General features: G+C 38.2%; 1 protein-coding gene and 1 pseudogene across 6 annotated transcripts in view; one reads left to right on the top strand and one right to left on the bottom strand.

The window, feature by feature from the left end:
- ATP7A (ATPase copper transporting alpha) overlaps positions 1-16,546 on the bottom strand; it is a 190,783-nt gene that overhangs the window by 148,961 nt on the left and 25,276 nt on the right. The window lies entirely within an intron of this gene.
- LOC125157257 (60S ribosomal protein L17-like) lies at positions 286-836 on the top strand (annotated as a pseudogene).

Raw genomic sequence — 16,546 nt, 5'->3', positions numbered from 1 at the left:
TTGTAAAAACTGTACAATTATATAAACAGTACAATATTATGCTTTCATCACCATAAATAAATACCCAAGTAATAATGAAGCAATACTAGCCGTAATTACTACAAAAAAGTAGAGTAATCAATAAAGATGATGTAGACAATATCTAGAATCTAGGAACATATTATTCTACAACCCTGAACAACCTGTTTGTTGTATCTATTTTATAAACAAATATCAGAGGAACAAACTCAATAGAAGTTACTTATTCACTCTTTTCCCACAAGCAGCCTGAGGTGATCTCTGAAAATGGTTCGCTGTTCACTTGACCCAGAAAATTCTACAAAACTATGCAAATCAAGAGGTTCAAATCTTCATGCCTACTTTAAGAACACATGTGAAACTGCCCAGGCCATCAACGGTACGCATATCTGAAAAGCCATCAAGGATCTGAAAGATGTTACTTTCAAGAAGCAACCTTTGCCATTCCATTGCTACAATGGTGGAGGTGGTAGGTGTGCTCAGGCATAACAGTGGTGCCGGACACAGGCTCAATGGCCCAAAAACGGTGCAGAATTTTTACTACGCATGCTTAAAAATGCAGAGTAATGCTGAACTTAGTGGTTTAGATGTCGATTCTCTGGTCATTAAGTACATCCAGGTGAACAAAGCCTCCAAGATGCAGCATAGAACTTACAGAGCTCATGGTCAGATTAAACCATACATGAGCTCTCCCTGCCACACTGAGATGATTCTGACTGAAAAGACAGGTTGTTCCTAAACCAGAAGAGAAGGTTACACAGAAGAAAAAGATATGCCAGAAGAAACTGAAGATACAAAAACTGATGGCCTGGGAGTGAATTCTGCATAAAATAAATACAAATAAAAGTTTAAAAAAAGAAGTTACTGAGGGGCCTGGGTGGCTCACTCAGTTAAGTGTCCGACTTCACCTCAAGTCATGATCTCACAGTGAGTTCAAACCCATGTCGGGTTCTGTGCTCACAGCTCAGACAGACCCTGAAGCCTACTTCAGATTCTGTGCCTCCCTCTCTCTCTGTTCCTCCCCGCTCATGTGCTCTCTCTCTCTCAAAAATAAACACTAAATACTTTTGCGGAAGATGGCGGTGTAGGAGGATGTTGAGCTCACCGCGTCCTGCAAATCACTTAGATTCCACCCACACCTGCCTAAATAACCCAGAAAAACGCCAGAAGACTAGCAGAACGGAGTCTCCAGAGCCAAGCGCAGATGAGAGGCCCACGGAAGAGGGTAGGAAGGGCAGAGAATCAGTGCGCACTCCACGGACTGGTGGGAGAGAGCCGGGGTGGAGGGGCGGCCCGCCAGCAAAGCAGAGTCCCCGGGGTCTGGCTTGCAAAAGTGGAGGGGCTGGACAGAGTGTGTTCTGACAGCAAGAGGGACTTAACATCTGGAAGGTTATAAGTTAACAGCTCTCCTTGGAGAGCGGGAGGGCTGGAGGACAACGGGAGGGAGAGTTGTTGAGCCCCGGACAACAGAGCGCAGCTTGGCGGGGAACAAAGACGCTCACCAGTGCCATCTCCCTCACCCATCCCCCAGCCAAAATCCCAAAGGGAACCAGTTCCTGCCAGGGAAATTGCTTGCACCACGCAAACACCCAACGCTGTGCTTCTGCGGAGCCACCCGTCTGGCAGCGGGTCTGACTCCCTCCCGGTGCCGCAGGGCCCCTCCCGAAGCGGATCTCCTAAGGAAAAGTGAGCTGAGCCTACCCCTCCCGCCCCTGTGCACCTTGCCAATCCACCCCAGCTAATACACCAGATCCCCAGCACCACAAGCCTGGCAGTGTGCAAGTAGCCCAGACGGGCCACGCCACCCCACAGTGAAACCCACCCCTAGGAGAGGGGAAGAGAAGGCACACACCAGTCTGACTGTGGCCCCAGCGGTGGGCTGGGGGCAGACATCAGGTCTGACTGCGGCCCCACCCACCAAACAAGTTATTCAAGACAGCACAGGGGAAGTGCCCCGCAGTTCTGCACCACTCCAGTGACTATCTAAAATGACAAAACTGAAGAATTCCCCTCAAAAAAACCTCTAGGAAATAACGACAGCTAACAAACTGATCAAAAACGATTTAAACAATATAACAGAAAGTGAATTTAGAATAATAGTCATAAAATTAATCGCTGGGCTTGAAAACAGTATAAAGGACAGCAGAGAATCTATTGTTACACAGATCAAGGGACTAAGGAACAGCCAGGAGGAGCTAAAAAATGCTATTAATGAGTTGCAAAATAAAATGGAGACGACCACAGCTCGGATTGAAGAGGCAGAGTAGAGAATAGGTGAACTAGATAACATTATGGAAAAAGAGGAAGCTGAGAAAAAGAGATTAAAAAAACCCAGGAGTATGAGGGGAAAATTAGAGAACTAAGTGATGCACTAAAGAGAAATAAACTATGCATAATTGGTATTCCAGAGGAGGAAGACAGAGGCAAAGGTGCTGAAGGTGTACTTAAAGAAATCATAGCTGAGAAGTTCCTGGATCTGGGGGGGGGGAAAGGCACTGAAATCCAAGAGGCACAGAGAACTCCCTTCAGACGTAACTTGAATCAATCTTCTGCATGACATATCATAGTGAAACTGGCAAAATACAAGGATAAAGAGAAAATCCTGAAAGCAGCTAGGGATAAACATGCTCTAACATACAAAGGGAGACCCATAAGACTCGTGACGGATCTCTCTACTGAAACTTGGCAGGCCAGAAAGGAATGGCAGGAGATCTTCAATGTGATGAACAGAAAAAATATGCAGCCGAGAATCCTTTATCCAGCAAATCTGTCATTTAGAATAGAAGGAGAGATAAAGGTCTTCCCAAACGAACAAAAACTGAAGGAATTCATCACCACTAAACCAGCCCTACAAGAGATCCTAAGGGGGACCCTGTGAGACAAAGTACCAGAGACACCGCTACAAGCATGAAACCTACAGACATCACAATGACTCTAAACTCATATCTTTCTATAATAACACTGAATGTAAATGGACTAAATGCGCCAACCAAAAGACATAGGGTATCAGAATGGATAAAAAAAAAAAACAAGACCCATCTGTTTGCTGTCTACAAGAGACTCATTTTAGACCTGAGGACACCTTCAGATTGAAACTGAGGGGATGGAGAACTATTTATCATGCTACTGGAAGTCAAAAGAAAGCCGGAGTAGCCATACTTATATCAGACAAACTAGACTTTAAATTAAAGGCTGTAACAAGAGATGAAGAAGGGAATTATATAATAATTACAGGATCTATCCATCAGGAAGGGCTAACAATTATAAATGTCTATGCGCTGAATACGGGGGCCCCCAAATATATAAAACAATCACTCACAAACATAAGCAACCTTATTGATAAGAAAGTGGTAATTGCAGGGGACTTTAACACCCCACTTACAGAAATGGATAGATCATCTAGACACACGGTCAATAAAGAAACAAGGGCCCTGGGGGCGCCTGGGTGGCTCAGTTGGTTCAGTGTCCGACTTCGGCTCAGGTCATGAACTTGTGGTCCGTGAGTTCGAGCCCCGCGTCAGACTCTGTGCTGACTGCTCAGAGCCTGGAGCCTGTTTCGGATTCTGTGTCTCCCTCTCTCTCTGACCCTCCCCCATTCATACTCTGTCTCTCTCTGTCTCAAAAATAAATAAACGTTAAAAAAATTAAAAAAAAAAAAGAAACAAGAATCCTGAATGATGCATTGGATCAGATGGACTTGACAGATATATTTAGAACTCTGCATCCCAAAGCAACAGATTATGCTTTATTCTCTAGTGCACATGGAACATTCTCCAAGACAGATCACATTCTGGGCCACAAAATAGCCCTTCATAAGTATAGAAGAATTGAGATCATACCATGCATACTTTCAGACCACAATGCTCTGAAGCTTGAAATCAACCACAGGAAAAAGTCTGGAAAACCTCCAAAAGTCTGGAAAACCTACTAAAGAATGAATGGGTCAACCAGGCAATTAGAGAAGAAATTTAAAAATACATGGAAACAAACGAAAATGAAAATACAACAATCCAAAAGCTTTGGGATGCAGCCAAGGCAGGCCTGAGAGGAAAATACATTGCAATCCAGACCTATCTCAAGAAACAAGAAAAATCCCAAATACAAAATCTAACAGCACACCTAAAGGAAGTAGAAGCAGAACAGCAAAGACACCCTAAACCCAGCAGAAGAAGAGAAAAAAATAAAGATTAGAGCAGAAATAAACAATATAGAATCTAAAATAAACTGTAGAGCACATCAATTAAACCAAGGGTTGGTTTTTTTGAAAAACTAAACAAAATTGATAAACCTCTAGCCAGGCTTCTCAAAAAGAAAGGGAGATGACCCAAATAGATAAAATCATGAATGAAAATAGAATTATTACAACCAATCCCTCAGAAATACAAGCAATTATCAGGGAATACTATGAAAAACTATATGCCAACAAATTGGACAACCTGGAAGAAATGGATAAATTCTTAAACACCCACACGCTTCCAAAACTCAATCAGGAGGAAATAGAAAGCTTGAACAGACCCATAACCAGTGAACAAATTGAAGCAGTTATCAAAAATCTCCCAACAAATAAGAGTCCAGGACCAGATGGCTTCCCAGGGGAGTTCTACCAGATGTTTAAAGCAGAGATAATACCTATCCTTCTCAAGCTATCCCAAAATATAGAAAGGGAAGGAAAACTTCCAGACTCATTCTATGAAGCCAGTATTCCTTTGATTCCTAAACCAGACAGAGACCCAGCAAAAAAAGAGAACTACAGGCCAATATCCCTGATGAATATGGATGCAAAAATTCTCAACCACATACTAGCAAATCGAATTCAGCAGCATATAAAAAGAATTATTCACCATGATCAAGCAGGATTCATTCCTGGGATGCAGGGCTGGTTCAACATTCGCAAATCAATCAACGTGATACATCACATTAATAAAAGAAAAGAAAAGAACCATATGATCCTGTCAATCCATGCAGAAAAAGCATTTGACAAAATTCAGCATCCTTTCTTAATAAAAACTCTCGACAAAGTCAGGATGGAAGGAACATACTTAAATATCATAAAAGCCATATATGAAAAGCCCCCAGCTAATATCTTCCTCAATGGGGAAAAACTGAGAGCTTTTTCCCTGAGATCAGGAACACGACAGGGATGTCCACTCTCACCGCTGTTGTTTAACATAGTGCTGGAAGTTCTAGCATCAGCAATCAGACAACAAAAGGAAATCAAAGGCATCAAAATTGGCAAAGATGAAGTCAAGCTTTCGCTTTTTGCAGATGACATGATATTATACATGGAAAATCCGACAGACTCCACCAAAAGTCTGCTAGAACTGATACGTGAATTCAGCAAAGTCGCAGGATACAAATCAATTTATAGAAATCAGTTGCATTCTTATGCGCTAATAATGAAGCAACAGAAAGACAAATAAAGAAACTGATCCCATTCACAATTGCACCAAGAAGCGTAAGATACCTAGGAATAAATCTAACCAAAGATGTAAAAGATCTGTATGCTGAAAACTATAGAAACCTTATGAATGAAATTGAAGAATACATAAAGAAATTGAAAGACATTCCGTGCTCATGGATTGGAAGAATCAACATTGTTAAAATGTCAATACTACCCAAAGCTATCTACACATTCAATGCAATCCCACGCAAAATTGCACCAGCATTCTTCTCGAAGCTAGAACAAGCAATCCTAAAATTCATATGGAACCACAAAAGGCCCCGAATAGCCAAAGTAAGTTTGAAGAAGAACACCAAAGCATGAGGCATCACAATCCCAGACTTTAGCCTCCACTACAAAGCTGTAATCATCCCAGACTTTAGCCTCTACTACAAAGCATGGTATTGGTACAAAAACAGACACACAGACCAATGGAATAGAATAGAAACTCCAGAACTAGACCCACAAAAGTATGGCCAACTAATCTTTGACAAAGCAGGAAAGAATATACAATGGAAAAAAGACAGTCTCTTTAACAAATGGTACTGGGAGAACGGGACAGCAACATGCAGAACGATGAAACTAGACCACTTTCTCACCCCATTCACAAAAATAAACTCAAAATGGATGAAGGACCTGAATGTGAGACAGGAAACCATCCAAATCCTAGAGGAGAAAGCAGGAAAAGACCTCTCTGACCTCAGCCATAGCAATTTCTTACTTGACACATCCCCAAAGGCAAGGGAATTAAAAGCAAAAATGAACTATCAGGACCTCATGAAGATAAAAAGCTTCTGCACTGCAAAGGAAACAGTCAACAAAACTAAAACGCAACCAACGGAATGGGAAAAGATATTTGCAAATGACATATCGGACAAAGGGCTAGTATCCAAATCTATAAAGAGCTCACCAAACTCCACACCCAAAAAAAAAAAAAATAATCCAGTGAAGAAATGGGCAGAAACCAATTTGACAATAAATTTCATATATTAAAAAAAAAAGAAAAACAATTTAAAAATTCACTTGAAAAATAAACACTAAAAAAATTTTTTAAGTTACTTATTTAAATATCTGTTCTCAACCCACCTAAGCATTTATGATAAATGCCTCCCACACAGAAATGAATTAATTTGTAACATATTTAAGATCAATGAAACTGCATGAAATCTCAGGAAAATTTAAGTTGGAAATTATGCCTATTATTCACTAGGCAAATATATATAAATAGCACCTAGCACTAGTTATTGCTATGTAGGTGTGACTTATAACTATATAATAAGTATTATTACTACTATACAATAAAAAGTCAGATATTAATGGCATGAGCCAAAATTATATACACTTGGCCAAACACAGACCCAAAGATAATCACTCTTTTGCTTCTCCACAGGGACTCAACTAGTGGCAGCTAAGGCTACAGCATAAACATGTGATTCTACTTTTCTCCCTCTTACTTAGATGAAAATAATCTATTTCAAATATTCCAAATCTGAACTAGGGAGAAAACCAGACTGAGAGGTGGGAGAGAGACACCCAAAGCAATTGTTCAGTAAATATGATTTTTGTTGGGTGGATGGTCAGTTGACTGGATGGACAGAAAAACTGCCTCTGAATTCTCATGTGAGATGAGAAAGATGAAAGAGAGAAAAGGATTTCTTCTTGGTCAGAAGACCAAATGGTGGGAAACTACTAACATTCTGAGATATTTTCCAGTATTCTCTACTTTTCCCCTGACTTCAAGATGGAAACTCAAAGGAGCAAGTCTACCTTAACTCCATGACCAATATTAATATCACTAATAGTGTACACCTATTAGTGTACTGTACACTGTACACCTCTTCTACACCACCTGTGAAGTATTCTCACAAAAATCTTTAACATGTATATAATAAAGCCTTTAGAGCTAACTTCCAATCTACACGAAGTAACAGAAAATAAAGGATGATGTTAGATGACAACATGAGGAAATAATCAGAAAAATCTAGTAGATGGGTCAAGAGCAGCAATGCCCAAAAGAATTTCCTGCAATGTTGGAAATGTTCTGTATCTATGCTGCCCAACACAGTAGCCACTAGCCACATGTGGCTATTGAGCACATAGAAAATTAGATGTGCTGTAAATGAAAAATACATACTAGATTTCAAAGATCTAGTAGGGAAAAACTGTAAACTATCTAAATAACTGTATATTGACTAGATATTAAAATGATAATAACCTGTGTATAACTTAAGTAAAATATATTAAAACTAACTTCCAATTTCCTTTTCTTTTTTGCAGCTATTAGAAAATTTTAAATTACATGTGTGTCTCACATATTTGTATTGAACAGTGCTAGTCTAGAATCATTATTATTTTACCTTTCATAATTTAGGTCTATGATCCATCTGTAACTGCTTTTTGTATATAATATGAGTTAGGAGTCAAGGCTCATTTCTCCCCACATGGGCATTGGTCTGTTACCATTTATCAAAATAGATTTTCCTTTTATACAATGTTCTTATCAGGTTTTGGTATAAACGTTATATTGATTCCATAAAAAGAGCTAGGAAGTATTCATTATTTTTCAGTTGTCTAGAAAAGTTTAGTGTTCAACAGATACTAGTTCTTTAGTAACTAGAAGAATTCACCAGGGAACCATTTGAGCCTTGAGTTTTCCTTGTGGGAAGGTTGTTAAATCAGTTACTGAGAGAAGTGTACTAAAATCTCCAACTATGGGGGTACCTGGGTGGCTCAGTCAGTCGAACATCCGAATCTTGATTTCAGCTCAGGTTATGATCTTGTGGTTTGTGGGATCAAGCCCTGCGTCGGAATCTGCATTGACAGTGTGGAGCCTGCCTAGGATTCTCTCTCTTTCTCTCTCTTTCTCTGTCCCTCCCCAGCTCATGCTCTTTCTCTCTCTCTCAAAATAAATAAACCCTTTTAAAAATCTCCACCTATGATTATGAAGTTATTTCTGCTTTTGGTTCTGGAAATTTCTGCTATACATATTTTTAGGCCATGCTATTAGCTACACAGAAAGTTAGGAATATTATATCTATCTGTCAAGGTAATCTTTTTATCATTATAAAATATAAATCATTATATCTTTATCATTATCCTTCTCTTTAGTAATACTTCTTGATGTAAAGTTCACTTTATCTGAAATAGCATGGCCATATTAGTTACCTTTCAGATAGTATTTGCATAAAATATTTTTCATCTTTTTATATTCAATTAATTAGATTCAACATATTTATAAATAGCATCTAGTTGTATGCTATTTCTGTGACTAGCATTTCATTGTGTTTTTTTTGTTTTTTTGTTTTGGGACAGAGAGAGACAGAGCATGAACGGGGGAGGGGCAGAGAGAGAGGGAGACACAGAATCGGAAACAGGCTCCAGGCTCTGAGCCATCAGCCCAGAGCCCGACGCGGGGCTCGAACTCACGGACCGCAAGATCGTGACCTGGCTGAAGTCGGACGCTTAACCGACTGCGCCACCCAGGCGCCCCGTGTTTTTTTTTTTTTTAATTCTCACAAGCTCTGCTCTGAAATGTAATATTTGGTCCATTCACATTTAATAAATTCACTGATATTTTTGGGTTTATGTCTATCATCTTGCTGTTTTCTATTTGTCCCAAGTGTTCTTTGGGCCTTTTCTCTCTTTTCTTGCTTTCTTTTGGGTTAATCAAATAATTTTCTTTACTCCATTTTCCCCATGTAATTGTTATAGCATTTAAAAATTATTCTTTTGGGGCATCTGGGTGGCTCAGTAGGTTAAGCATCCAACTTCAGCCAGGTCATGATCTCACAGTTTGTGAGTTCGAGCCCCACGTCAGGTTGTGCTGACAGTTCAGAGCCTGGAGCCTGCTTTGGATTCTGTGTTTCCCTCTCTCTCTCTGCCCCTCCCGTGCCCATGCTCATTCTCTCTCTCTCTCTCTCTCTCTCTCAAAAATAAAGAAACACTAAAAAATATTTAAACTTTAAAAAAAATAAAAATTATTCTTTTACTACCCTAGAGATTACAACATCCCTCCTGGATTTATCAGTGTCTACCTTAAATTAGAATTTTTAACCTCCGCCTGAAAAAATGAAAATAATTTAAATGTTAGTTCAATTTAACACCCCCTTTTATTAGTTTCCCATTGCTGCTGTAACAAATTGCCACAACTACAAATGTATCTTACAATTCTAGAGGTCAGTAGCCCAAAATGGATCTCACTCGGTGAAATAAGATGAAGAAATCAAAATCCACCTTGACACAGTGATCAATATTAATATCACAGTGGGAAAACAAAGCATATGTATGTACCACCTATACACCATCTATGGAGTATTTTCACTAAAAATCTCTTAACATGTACCTAATCAAACCTTTAGAGCTAACTTCCGATATACAAGAAATAATAGGGACTAAAGAATCTCATCTTGAAGTCAAGGGAAAAGTAAAAACTCAAAGTGTTGGCAAAACTATGTCCTTTCTGGGAGATGGGGAGATGGGAGAATCCATCTCTTATTTTTCCAGCTGCCTGCATTCCTTGAATTGTGGCCTTTAGTTCCAACTTCATGACTCCAACCTCTGCTCCTGTCCATGCATCTCTTTCTCTAACTCTCCTGACACCCTCTTTTACTGGTAAGAACCTTTATTATCATATTGGACCCACCCAGATCATCCAGGATAATGCTTCCATCTCAAGATCTTTAATCACATCTGCAAAGTCCCTTTTACCTTGTAAGTGAATCACAGGCTCCAGGGATTTGAACACAGACATATTTATGGGGCCATTATTCTGTATTCCACACTGCTCCCACATTTTATGTAGTGCTGTTACATATTTTAACTCAATACGTTTACAAACACTTCAAAGGAAAGCTCTACCACCTCACAGTAGAATGCCAATTAATAAGTGTAGATAGAATAATGAAGTTTGAAAAGCACCATTTGCAAGTATCAAAGTAACAACTGGTTAAGAAATCACTTGTATATGCTAAAAATAGGGGGAAAAGTTTGATGGGAAAGAGGATATTTACATAATCTCCAAGTACCACCCTAGAAAATACTTGCCAATTACTAATAAGCCAAAAATACTCCTTAATTAACTTTACAGTAATATTTTAGACAAAATAAAAATTTTCATCACAATTAATGAGACAAATTTACATACTATGCTAACTCTATTCAAAAGAAAGGTGAAGGCTATGTTAATATTTAAGAGGATTTTAGAACAAGGATCATAAGCAGAGATAAAGAAGGTCTATCATTGAAAGACCTCAATGATAAAGGGGCCAATTAATGAAGAGGACATAACAATCCTAAATGTATATGCAGCTGGTGACAGAGCTTCAAAACTCATGAAGCAAAAAGTCAAAGACTTGCAAGAAGAAATAGAAAAACCCACAATAATAGTAAGATATCTCAATACCCCCTCTCTTAATAATTAAAAAAACAAGTAGGCAGAGAGCCAGCAAGAATAGATTTAATGAACACTATCAAACAATTTTACTAGACTGATATTTCCAGAATAGGCCAATTTACCTACATCATAGGGTTGTTATATGGATCTAATGAAAAAAGCAAGTAAAATAATCAGATATAAGTTTATATTTATATGTTTTAGAGAAAATGTGTGTATATTAGATAATATGCTTGTTTTCCTGAAATATTCACCTAATTACAGAGTTTAAGATAGAGTTAATGTAGAGAGGTATTCAACAATTGAATGAGGTTGGCAGCTAAATATATCAAAATCAATTGTTTATTCACTGACAGTAATCATCTAGAAAATATAATAGTAAAAGATCCCATTCATATAGTACCTAAATATCTCCCTGGGAAAAAAAATTTAATACTCAGTAATAAACTTAATAAGAAATGTGTATGAAGGGGCGCCTCGGTGGCTCAGTCAGTTAAGTGTCCTACTCCAGCTCAGGTCATGATCTCGTGGTTCATGGGTTCGAGCCCCGCATCGGGCTCTGTGCTGACAGTTCAGAGACTGGAGCCTGCTTCGGATTTTGTGTCTCCCTCATTCTTTGCTCCTCCCCCACTCACGCCCTATCTTTCTCTCTCTCAAAAAATGAATAAACATTAAAAAAAATTTTTAAATAAATGTGTATGAAGATATTGTGAAAACAAGTAAATTCTATCCAAATTAATCTATACATTTAAGAGAGTCAGTAGGTAGCACAAAAACAGACACTCAGATCAATGGAACACAATTGACAACCCACAAATGGACCCACAAACGTATGGCCAACTAATCTTTGACAAAGCAGGAAAGAATAGCCAATGGAATAAAGTAGTCTCTTCAGCAAGTGGTGGTGGGAAAACTGGACAGCGACATGCAGAAGAATGAACCTGGACCACTTTCTTACACCACACACAAAAATAAGCTCAAAATGGATGAAAGACCTCAATGTAAAACAGGAAGCCATCAAAATCCTCAAGGAGAAAGCAGGCAAAACCTCTTTGATCTTGATTGCAGCAACACCTTACTCAACATGTCTCTGGAGGCAAAGGTAACAAAAGGAAAAATGAACTCCTGGGACCTCATCAAAATAAAAAGCTTCTGCATAATGAAGGAAACAATAAGCAAAACTAAAAGGCAACCGACAGAATGGGAGAAGATATTTGCAAACGACATATCAGATAAAGGGTTAGTATCCAAAATCTACAAAGAACTTATCAAACTCAACACTCAAAAAAACAAATAATTCAGTGAAGAAATGAGCAAAAGACATGAACAGACACTTCTCCAAAGACATTCAGATGGCCAACTGACACATGAAAAAATGCTCAACATCACTCATCATCAGGGAAATACAAATCAAAAGCACAATGAGATACCACCTTACACCTGTCAGAATGCCTAACATCAACAACTCAGGCAACAGCAGATGTTGGTGAGGATGCAGAGAGAGAGGATCTCTTTTGCATTGTTGGTGGGAATGCAAACTGGTGCAGCCACTCTGGAAAACAGTACGGAGGTTCCTCAAAAAATTAAAAATAGAACTAACCTACAACCCAGCAATTGCACTACTAAGTATTTATCCAAGGGACACAGGTATGCTGTTTCAAAGGGACACGTGCACCCCAATGGTTATAGCAGCACTATCAACAATAGCCAAAGTATGGAAAGAGCCCAAATGTCCATCGATGGATGAATGGATAAAGAAGATGTGGTATATATATACAATGGAGTATTACTCAGCAATCAAAAAGAATGAAATCTTGCCATTTGCAACTACGTGGATGGAACTAGAGGGTATTATGCTAGGTGAAATTAGTCAGAGAAAGACAAATATATGACTTCACTCATATGAGGACTTTAAGACACACAACAGATGAACATAAGGGAAGGGAAGCAAAAATAATATAAAAACAGGGAGCGGGACAAAACACAAGAGACTCTTAAATATGGAGAACCAACAGAGGGTACTGGAGGGGTTGTGGGAGGGGGTATGGGCTAAATGGGTAAGAGGCATTAAGGAATCTACTCCTGAAATCATTGCTGCACTCTATGCTAACTAATTTGGAAGTTAATTTTAAAACTAAAATTAAAAAAAAAGAGAGTCAGTAGGATTTTGAGGTAGATGGACCCTGATACAATGATCCTCAAGGTCATATGAAAGAATAAACATCTAAGAACACACAAATTGTGAAAAAAATGATAAGGGGAAAATACATACATATATATGTGTGTGTGTATATATGTGTGTATATATATGTGTGTGTGTGTATATATATATATGTGTGTGTGTGCATATATATACATGTATATATGACTTTCTACATATCACTATACTTAAAATAGAGACATTTCCTTTTTCTTAACTAAGATTTTATTTTTAAGTAATCTCTAAACCCATCATGGGGCTCGAACTCCCAACCCTGAGATCAAGAATTGCATGCTCCACTGACTGAGCCAGCTAGGTGCCCTGAGACAGCATTTCAAGTAGGTGAAGAAACAGTGGCTCACTTAACAAACACCATTGGGACAACTGGTTAATCATTTTAGAAAAAAATAAAGTTAGTTCTCTATATTATATATCTAAACTAAAATAAATTCTAAATGTATTGCAAATTTAAGTGTAAAATACAAAAGGTACTGAAAGAAATTATAGGCATAAACTAGTATAATGTGGGAGTAGACAAAGCCTTTCTAAGCATGATACCAAAGTCAAGACACATAAAAACTAAAAGCTCCTACGTTGAGAAAAAAATACAAACAGATAAAAGATAACAAAATATAAAAACTGATGAGCAATATGTATGACAGGCAAGTGATTAATATCTTTAATATACAAGTATCTTTTACATATATATAACAAAAATATTAATACCTAAAAGAGAAATGCACAATGGAAATAAACAGGCAACGCACAAATGAAAAAATACAAATGGTTGGGGCTCCTTGCTGGCTCAGTTGGTACAGCATATGACTCTTGATCTTGGGGTTGTAAGTTTAAGTCCCATGTTGAGTGTAGAGATAACTTAAAAATAAAATCAATCAATCTATACTTGCTGGCTTTGACTTTTCTTAGGAGCTCCAGACTTGAGTTCCCATCTGCCTGCTACATCTATCCAGATATAAATATGCCCAGTACATCTCAAACTCAACAAAGCATTAAGTCTCTACCTTCCTACTCCTCTCCCCTGACCACCTCTACCTTACTACAACCTGCTCCTTAAATAATATAAAAACAGGGAGGGTGACAAAACAAAAGAGACTCATAAATATGTAGAACAAACTGAGGGTTGCTGGAGGGGTTATAGGAGGGGGGATGGGCTAAATGGTTAAGGGGCATTAAGGAATCTACTCCTGAAATCATTGTTTCACTATATGCTAACTAATTTGGATGTAAATTTTAAAAAATAAAATTAAAAAAAAAAAGAGGGGCACCTGGATGGCTCAGTCAGTTAAGCGTCCATCTCTTGGTTTCAGCTCAGGTCACAATCTCACAGTTCATGGGTTCCAGTCCCACGTCGGGTTCTGTGCACTGACAGCGTAGCAGAGCCTGCTTGGAATTCTCTCTCTCTCTGCCCCTCCCCTGCTCATGCATGCACACACACACTCTCTCTCAAAATAAATAAATAAACTTAAAAGATGGAAAAAAATACAAATGGTCAAAAAGTCTCACGAGTCATGGAAGACAAAAATAATCATTTTTCACATAACAGACTGACAAAGCTTAAAAAGAATTTCAGTAATATCTAGCATAAGTGTGGTCAAATAGACATTCTCTTACACTGCTAGTGAGAGCATGAAATGATAGCTTTCTGAATGAAAATTTGGCAGTATGCTATCAAAAGTCTTACAAAGTATTAACCACTTTTACATACTGTTAGTGGGAGTATATAGGTGTACAACTTTTCTGGACGCCATTTTGGCACTATTTACCAAAATGTATAATGTACGTACCCTATGACCTCACAATTACACTTCTGGGAATTTTATCTAAAAGATATGCTCATAGGGGCACCTGGGTAGCTCAGTCGGTTAAGCATCTGACTTCGGCTCAGGTCATGATCTCGTGGTTTGTGAATTCAAGCGCCGCATCAGCTCTGTGCTAACAGCTCAGAGGCTGGTGCCTTCTTCAGATTCTGTGTCTCCTCCTCTGTCTACCCTTCCCATGCTCATGCTCTCTGTCTCTCAGTAATAAATAAAAGTAAAAAAAAATTATAAAGATATGCTCATAAAGGTACATATACAAGGATATTCCTTGAAGCACTGTTTATAGCACAGAACTGAAAACAACCTAAATGTTAATCAAAAAGGAACTAATTTAAATAAAACACAACATACCCAGACAATGGAATATGCTATAACCATTTTACAACATAAGGTGGTCTATATTTCTTGGTGTAAAATGTACAAGATATGTTAAATGAAAAATGGAAGTCATAAAATTGTGTGTGTGTGTGTGTGTGTGTGTGTATGAGATCCCAGATGTGTAAAGAGAAAAAAAAAAGAACTAAGTATTTACATAGGCTTGAAAATGCTCTGAAAATTTCTGAAGCATACACAATAATCTGCTAATAGTTTCTCAGAGAAGAGGGCTGGGAAGTCAGAAAATCTTTTTACCTTACATGCTTTTTTGTATCTTGTAACATTTTGTCACTATGAAAATATACATTACCATTGATATAAAAAAAAAAAAAAGCTTAAAGTACCACTCTCTGACTTGGAAATACTACTTTGAGGAATATATCCTAAGGAAATAAATAGAAAGATACTTCAGTATATAAGAATACTCATCACAAAAAGAAAACATGAATACAAGTTAAAGGACTATAAAAAATCAGGACTGATGGGGCGCCAGGGTGGCTCAGTCAGTGGAGAATCTGACTTTGGCTCAGGTCGTGATCTCACGGCTGATGAGTTCAAACCCCACATCAGGCTCTGTGCTGACAGCTTGGAGCCTGGAGCCTGCTTCAGTATCTGGGTCTCCCTCTCTCTCTATGCCCCTCCCCCACTCATGCTCGGTGTCTCTCTTTCTCTCTCAAAAATGAATAAACATTAAAAAAAATTTTAATGAGGACTGGTAAAATAAATGATGGCCCATGTATTTGATGGAATACTACATAGCTACTAAAGTTAAATTTTCTTACATTCAAAGATAGTCAATACTATGCTGAATAATGAACCTATTTTAAAAAGCATCTGAATGTTTATTTTTTATTTTATTTTTTTTAATTTACATCCAAGTTAGTTAGCATATAGTGCAACAATGATTTCAGGAGTAGATTCCTTAATGCCCCTTACCCATTTAGCCCATCCCCCCCACACACACCCTCTCCAGTAACCCTCTTATGCTTTGCCCCCTCCCTGTTTTTATATTAGTTTTGTTTCTTTCCCTTATGTTCACCTATTTTGTCTCTTAAAGTTCTCATATGAGTGAAGTCATATTTGTCTTTCTCTGACTAATTTCACTTAGCATAATACCCTCTAGTTCCATCCACGTAGCTGCAAATGGCAAGATTTCATTCTTTTTGACTGCTGAGTAATACTCCACTGTATATACATACACCACATTTTCTTTATCCATTCATCCATCGATGGACATTTGGGCTCTTTCCGTACTTTGGCTATTGTTGATAGTGCTGCTATAA

Source organism: Prionailurus viverrinus, chromosome X, assembly GCF_022837055.1.
Source record: "Prionailurus viverrinus isolate Anna chromosome X, UM_Priviv_1.0, whole genome shotgun sequence".
NCBI lineage: Eukaryota > Metazoa > Chordata > Mammalia > Carnivora > Felidae > Prionailurus > Prionailurus viverrinus.
Note: the sequence above shows the minus strand (reverse complement) of the source record. Positions and strands in the feature narration are given on the sequence as shown.